General features: G+C 41.5%; 5 non-coding genes across 5 annotated transcripts; all 5 read right to left on the minus strand.

The window, feature by feature from the left end:
* Positions 1–414: 414 nt before the first annotated feature.
* On the minus strand, positions 415–538 carry Trnal-caa (transfer RNA leucine (anticodon CAA)). The gene is made up of 2 exons: positions 501–538; positions 415–460 (listed from the first exon to the last, which is right to left on the minus strand). It is a non-coding gene; the product is annotated as a tRNA-Leu (tRNA).
* Positions 539–1,123: 585 nt separating this feature from the next.
* Positions 1,124–1,247, minus strand: Trnal-uaa (transfer RNA leucine (anticodon UAA)). The gene is made up of 2 exons: positions 1,210–1,247; positions 1,124–1,169 (listed from the first exon to the last, which is right to left on the minus strand). It is a non-coding gene; the product is annotated as a tRNA-Leu (tRNA).
* A 302-nt stretch (positions 1,248–1,549) lies between these two features.
* Trnal-caa (transfer RNA leucine (anticodon CAA)) lies at positions 1,550–1,707 on the minus strand. Its single transcript has 2 exons — positions 1,670–1,707; positions 1,550–1,595 (listed from the first exon to the last, which is right to left on the minus strand). It is a non-coding gene; the product is annotated as a tRNA-Leu (tRNA).
* Positions 1,708–2,443: 736 nt separating this feature from the next.
* Trnal-caa (transfer RNA leucine (anticodon CAA)) lies at positions 2,444–2,566 on the minus strand. Its single transcript has 2 exons — positions 2,529–2,566; positions 2,444–2,489 (listed from the first exon to the last, which is right to left on the minus strand). It is a non-coding gene; the product is annotated as a tRNA-Leu (tRNA).
* Positions 2,567–3,336: 770 nt separating this feature from the next.
* Positions 3,337–3,460, minus strand: Trnal-caa (transfer RNA leucine (anticodon CAA)). Its single transcript has 2 exons — positions 3,423–3,460; positions 3,337–3,382 (listed from the first exon to the last, which is right to left on the minus strand). It is a non-coding gene; the product is annotated as a tRNA-Leu (tRNA).
* Positions 3,461–7,500: the final 4,040 nt, after the last annotated feature.

Consider the following 7,500-nt stretch of genomic DNA (forward strand, 5'->3'; position numbering starts at 1 on the left):
TGCTTTCTCAAAATATCGTTCAATACCATTGGATTGATGAAAGCCAGCATTTTGCACGTGAGATTAGACAAAACTGAATGAATTAGAACAATTTAATTTAAATGAGTTTCTGCTGACCAATAAACCTGCAACCCAGATCGACCATCAACAACTGAGGAAGTGTAATCATTGGTGAGAAAGAACTGTTATTCTCTGATCTATACTCTTCGGGATGACTAAAAAGGGAACTGGGTCGTCAAAGAGAAATCTAGTTCTACAGAATGTACCAGATGGTCGTTTTAAAAAAGAGTCCTCGAGAAGTTTTACAGGCTTTTCTCAGTTTGGTTTTGCTCTCTGCCTTCGAGCGGGTCGTACAAAGTTGCAGTTGATGTTGTCCTCAATTGTCAGTCGCAACGAATAGGATACCAAAGAAGCTGTCAGGAGTGGAATTCGAACCCACGCCTCCAAGTGGAGACCAGAAGGCTCCACGATCCCATTCTAATGATGGAAAGGTATATAACCTTGAGTCTGGCGCCTTGGACCGCTCGGCCATCCTGACAGTCCAGATATCAGAGGTAAGTGATTAATTTGACTGATTTTTTTTAGTTTATGTTAAAAAGATATTGCAGGCAGTCATGAAGAAATCTGTCAAAGGGTCTTTCTTGGAGAAGGTAACTTAGAATCCTACCATCTCCTGAAGAGATTTTCGACTAACAAGTGATTTTTGAATATCTACACTAAAACGATCTTTAATTACCTTGCTCCCATTATACTGTCAAAATCTTCCGCACTCAAATTCGACACAGGTCAAAACCAGGTCTGCTTTCTCAAAATATCTTTCAATACCATTGGATTGATGAAAGCCAGCATTTTGTACGTGAGATTAGACAAAACTGAATGAATTAGAACAATTTAATTTAAATGAGTTTCTGCTGACCAATAAACCTGCAACCCAGATCGATCATCAACAACTGAGGAAGTGCAATCATTGGTGAGAAAGAATTGTTATTCTCTGATCTATACTCTTCGAAATGATCACGGAAGTTATTGAAAGGATCGGAAGACACAAAATGTGGTTTTGGCAGTATATTTCATTGCAATCTCCTGTTTTGGTCCCGAGAACGGAAAGAGAACAATGAACATTTGCCAGGAGTGGGATTCGAACCCACGCCTCCAACAGGAGACCAGAAGACCCAAACAGTTAAAGGCACGGAATCCCTTTGATACTGGCTTAAGTCTGGCGCCTTAGACCACTCGGCCATCCTGGCAATTTGACCTACCAAATATCACGCATTTCTATCCAGCCAGGATACATGACTGTTTTGTCGTGACTGGAATTTGCCAGTTCTGTGACAAATAGTGTGAGAATGACTAAAAAGTGAACTGGGTCGTCAAAGAGAAATCTAGTGCTACAGAATGTACCAGGTGGTCGTTTTAAAAAAGAGTCCTCGAGAAGTTTTACAGCCTTTTCGCAGTTTGCTTTTGCTCTCTGCCTTCGAGCGGGTCGTACAAAGTTGCAGTTGATGTTGTCCTCAATTGTCAGTCGCAACGAATAGGATACAAAAGGAGCTGTCAGGAGTGGGATTCGAACCCACGCCTCCAAGTGGAGACCAGAAGGCTCGAACCCACGCCTCCAAGTGGAGACCAGAAGGCTCCACGATCCCATTCTAATGATGGAAAGGTATGTAACCTTGAGTCTGGCGCCTTGGACCGCTCGGCCATCCTGACAGTTCATACATTGCAACTATCTGATTGAGTCTGGCGCCTTGGACCGCTCGGCCATCCTGACAGTCCAGATATCAGAGGTAAGTGATTAATTTGACTGATTTTTTTTAGTTTATGTTAAAAAGATATTGCAGGCAGTCATGAAGAAATCTGTCAAAGGGTCTTTCTTGGAGAAGGTAACTTAGAATCCGACCATCTCCTGAAGAGATTTTGGACTAACAAGTGATTTTTGAATATCTACACTAAAACGATCTTTAATTACCTTGCTCCCATTATACTGTCAAAATCTTCCGCACTCAAATTCGACACAGGTCAAAACCAGGTCTGCTTTCTCAAAATATCTTTCAATACCATTGGATTGATGAAAGCCAGCATTTTGCACGTGAGATTAGACAAAACTGAATGAATTAGAACAATTTAATTTAAATGAGTGTCTGCTGACCAATTAACGTGCAACCCAGATCGACCATCAACAACTGAGGAAGTGTAATCATTGGTGAGAAAGAAGTGTTATTCTCTGATCTATACTCTTCGGGATGACTAAAAAGGGAACTGGGTCGTCAAAGAGAAATCTAGTTCTACAGAATGTACCAGATGGTCGTTTTGAAAAAGAGTCCTCGAGAAGTTTTACAGCCTTTTCGCAGTTTGCTTTTGCTCTCTGCCTTCGAGCGGGTCGTACAAAGTTGCAGTTGATGTTGTCCTCAATTGTCAGTCGCAACGAATAGGATACAAAAGGAGCTGTCAGGAGTGGGATTCGAACCCACGCCTCCAAGTGGAGACCAGAAGGCTCCCGATCCCATTCTAATGATGGAAAGGTATGTAACCTTGAGTCTGGCGCCTTGGACCGCTCGGCCATCCTGACAGTTCATACATTGCAACTATCTGATTGAGCCTGAGTACTTTTTCAATTCACTTCGAAAAGATTTTACAGACAGTCATTGCACCATAGAGGAATCTGTCAAAGAATCATTCTTGGGAAACGTAACTTAGAATCCGACCGTTTGCTGAAAGGTTTTCACTGACTGACTAGAGGTTTTTTTGATATATCAACTAGACCTTTCGTTAATTTCCTTGGTGGATGAGGTATTGCAGTAGTTTATCTCTGATCTAAAAAAGTAAGTTATTGGAATGATCCGAAGGCAGAAAATGCAGTTTTCAGGGCGTTGCATAGCATTCTCTTTTTTTTTGTCCCGAGAACGGAGAGAATAAAAGACAAAAAGATCAGCCAGAAGTGGGATTCACGCCTCCAACAGGAGACCAGAAGACTCAAACAGTCCCGTGGAAACTAACTTAAGTCTGGCGCCTTCGACCGCTCGGCCATCCTGGCAAAGTTGACTTTTTCCAAATTATCACACGTTTGCATCCAGGCAGTTATACATAACCGTTAATTCTTATTCCATTGTGTAGAGAATAGAGCATTTTGGCAGTTTTTTGTCAAATAGTCAATGACTAACAGGAGTTTGGATCGTGGAAGAGCAATATATTCACTGATCTTACTGGCCAGAATGAACTAGAAGGTTTTTTGAAAGAGAGTCCTCGAGAACTTTACTTTGTTTGCTTTTGTTCTTTGTCTTCCATCAAAGAGGCTGGCAAAAAGTCTCAGTTGTTGGTACGGTGAAATAAAAAACGAGCTGTCAGGAGTGGGATTCGAACCCACGCCTCCAAATGGAGACCAGAAGGCCCCAAGATCCCATTCTGATGATGGAAAGGTGTACAACCTTGAGTCTGGCGCCTTGGACCGCTCGGCCATCCTGACAGTTCATACATTGCAACGATCTGATCGAGCCTGATTACTTTTTCAATTCACGTCGAAAAGATTTTACAGGCAGTCATTGCACCATAGAGGAATCTGTCAAAGGATCATTCTTGGGGAACGTAACTTAGAATCCGACCGTTTGTTGAAAGGGGCTAGGTCACGCAATTTTAGGCAATTTCAGCACTGATCAAATGATCATAGAATTAACTAAAATATCAAAATGACTGTTCAAAACTGTAGAAGAACTCTAACAAAACACAGGGAAGCCAAGAAGGGGCATGGATGGACAAAACTGGAGAGGATTAAAATGGATTGAATTTGGATAAATTTGAAAAACGTCGGCCCACCTTTTTTCAAATTTATATCAGTCTATATTACAAAGCTGGAAAATCATTCTCAGCTGTTACGTGGCAGTGATTTTGCAAATGAAAGACTCTTGCTCTGCCAATTCGACGTTTAGAGCTCATAAGTAACAAAATCAAACAAAATTACCTAAAATAGCGTGACCTAAGCCCCTTTAATTAAAGGTTTTCACTCACTGACTAGAGATTTTTTGATATCTCAACTAAACGTTTCATTAATTATCTTGGTCCAATCGTACTGTCAGGATCTTTTGCTTTTGCTCTTTGTCTTCCATCAAAGAGGCTGGCAAAAAGTCTCAGTTGTTGGTATGGTCAGATAAAAAGAAACAAGCTGTCGATTCAGGAATGGGATTCGAACCCACGCCTTCAAGTGGAGACCAGAAGGCCCCAAGATCTCATTCTAATGATGGAAAGGTGTACAACCTTGAGTCTGGCGCCGTTTTTTTTTCTAAAAAGGCTGGCAATAGCTTTTTATTTACAGTTAAAAAGGGTGACAAAATATATCAGTCACTTATATACCTACACTACTATCTTGGTTTTGTACTAAATTAAACTTTTAGAACGTGAAAACTATGAGTGAAAGATATATATACTTATCACGGGAAGTTATGAACTCAGAAGTGACCAGCTCCCAACGTCATTGGCTTCATAGCTCAGTTGGTTAGAGCATCGCACCGGTATCGCGAGGTCGCGGGTTCAAATCCCGTTGAAGTCCTAAAAGATTTTCAGGCTTCTCGACGCAATAGAAATTTGCGCTCATCACTGCGAGACAACATGGTTTCATTTGATTTAACGTGAAAACTATGTTATTAATAAACACCTTTGCAAATGCTTCACGTATACACCAAATATCTTGGAAATTATTCTGCGTACGACGAAGCAAATGTAACCTAAATTGAAAACGTAAATGCGATTTAATTGATATAGCATAACGCGCTACTGTAAGTGTCCAGTTTACTAAATCCATTGACCTCTTGTTGAAGGGATCACTCGGCCTCTCAACTTTTCCAAATAGCTTAACAGCAGTTGTGAGCGATAGATTGTTTTGTGTGAGTTTGTCTATGAAGGTCTGCACGTAACAACCAAAAATTCTTAACTGTAACGCATTCCACGATTGCATGATCAAGTGTGTCCAAAAGGCCACATCTGTGACAAAAAGGTGAATCGTAAACTGTCATTCTATGCAACGACAATGCAGTTGGTACTCGATGGGCAATACGCCAGTTAATGTCTCCTTGTTTATTAGAGACTAAGGGAGAATACAAAATTCCCCACTGTTTCGAATTAAAAGCTGGCTCCTGTTGAAGGGTTTGCTTCCAAGTGGCTACAGCTGGTATAACTGGCTTATGCATACTACTTATCTGACTATAAAAATTACGCGTTTTACAGGACAGGATCCAGCGAGTCTTGATTCGGACTAGAAGATTGAATATTAAAACGGGGTTAAAGCGAGGGAGGACGTGCTGCTTCGGAACACACCTGGTTAGTCCACTGACGGGGAAAAGCCTCAACGAGCAGTCCATATTCACGTCTTGTTCGGGATAAAGTGCGACCACGTTGTTCCGTCAAAATTTCATGCATTGCTAGGATAGCTAAGCCAGAATCCCGGGACTGCCTCATAACAGATGTCCCTCACCCCCGTTAGACCCGCAGCAATCCAATTAGCGTAGAACAGAGGTACATCATCAACAGTGATCTGCTTGTTAAAAAATAGTGAAATAGAGACTGAGACGCGAGTGCGAACACGGCACGGACTATGTTTAAACCAAGTGGATAACAACTCCTTGTGAAAAGCAAGGGAGTACTCCAGCGCAAGGGTTAACTTGCCAAGCTTCATATTGGAAACACGAAAGAAATATGCAGTGAACCTTTTCCAATGAGCTTCCTCTCCAGAAAACAGCCTCTTCAAAGTATTCAAACGGAATGCATGTATTCTGGATTCCAAACGGGGGATGTTGAAGCCTCCCTCCTTAACAGGTAATGCAAGAATGTCTCTGCATACAAGAGGATGTTCATTATTCCAAAAGAACCATAGATAATCTGTTTCACTTGAGTAACCACCCAAGAGGGCCCAGGTAAAGATGTGACATGATTATACCATAGAGTAGACGTCATCAGCGCATGTATTAACAAAGCTCTGCCCTTGTAGCTTAAATCCCTGTGCTGCCATGATGTAACTATGTTTTTAATCTTCTCAACTTTATGATTTCAGTTAAGCTGTGTACAGTCCTCATTTCCGAAGTACTGCCCAAGGATTTTCTCAGGAATGTACTGGTTAAACCATTCCAAGCCGTAGCAGCTGCATGGTCAGTTCTATGTGCAAAAGCCCCACTCCACAGGCCCTTGCACTTACTCTTGTTAATTTATGCGTCAGAAGCTTTCTCATAAAGATCAAAAGTACGGAACGTTTCACCAATGGAATTTTCATCGACGAGTAAATTAAAAGGGTAGTATCATCCGCAAACTGCGATAACTTAACCTCCTCTTGTGAATCCGGGGTGAGAATGCCGTGAATCCCTGCGTTACACCGAATATTAATCGCCATGGTTTCAGCAGCGATAACATAAAGAGGCATAGGAAGCGGGCATCCTTGTCTCAAGCCCCTTTCAAGTGGAATGAAAGACGTGAACCAACCATTCACTTTTACCGTGCTGGAAACAGAGTTATACAGAACCTTTATCCAATGAATAAAATTAGGTCCAAAGCCAAACCGATCCGGAATCTTAAATCAAAAAGCATGAGATACCCTATCAAAAGCTCTTAATTGATCTACACTTACAAAAGTCAGAGGTGTATTGGTTTCATTAGCGTATGCGCGCACATCATGGAGAAGCCGCGCGTTGTCATTTGTTGTCCTTCCCTTAATAGAAGCCGTCTGATCGGAATGGATAACCTGTTGTAATCTATTCGCAATTACTTTTGTTAGAACCTTGTAATCAGCGGTCAATAAAGAGATGGGTGGCCGGTTCTTCAACAAAGTCCTATCACCTTTTTTAAATAACAACGTAATGAAACCTCGCCTCTGCGACACTGGCCACTGCGAAATGCATAATTATAAACCTGGGTCAGTTTTTCTCCTAAAATTGGCCAAAAGTGTTCATAGAAATTATTTGACTTATCATTTTCCATTGACAAAACCGCTTTGCGTAACTCTTCCTCAGTTAGGTCTGTCACAACGTTCTCTGTCCCACTCTGACAGCTTCGGAAACGGTACACTTAAAAAGGCATTCTGAGAGGCCTCGTCACATGGTTGAGCCGAAAATAGTATCTTATAAAATGCGTGGGTCTCGGAGAGAAGACCTTTCATGTCCTTAACAGTATCCATATTCTCCCTGGTCAAAAGACGAATAGTTTGCTCTGCCTTCCATTTCTTCTCTAATGAAAAGAAATAACGCGTGCTCCTTTCGCCTTCTTCTGAAAACTGCGCTTTCGTTCGAATCATAGTTGCCTCCAAATACCTCAAGTCTAGCTGTTTGAGTTTTTCTTTCGCCAAAAGATATTGCCCTATATCACGATTGGAACCGTTTTTTTGCTTTTCCTTACAGTCTTTCTAGTTCGGTTTCAAGTTGATGGCGCCCATGCCACTGCGCCTTTTTCCGAATTTTCGTCCGTCTGATGCTTGCTAGGTTATATTGTAATGCAAATGAGAAAAACTAACCGTGAAAAGGGCTATTGTGA

Source organism: Montipora capricornis, chromosome 14 (assembly GCF_036669925.1).
Source record: "Montipora capricornis isolate CH-2021 chromosome 14, ASM3666992v2, whole genome shotgun sequence".
Classification (NCBI taxonomy): domain Eukaryota; kingdom Metazoa; phylum Cnidaria; class Anthozoa; order Scleractinia; family Acroporidae; genus Montipora; species Montipora capricornis.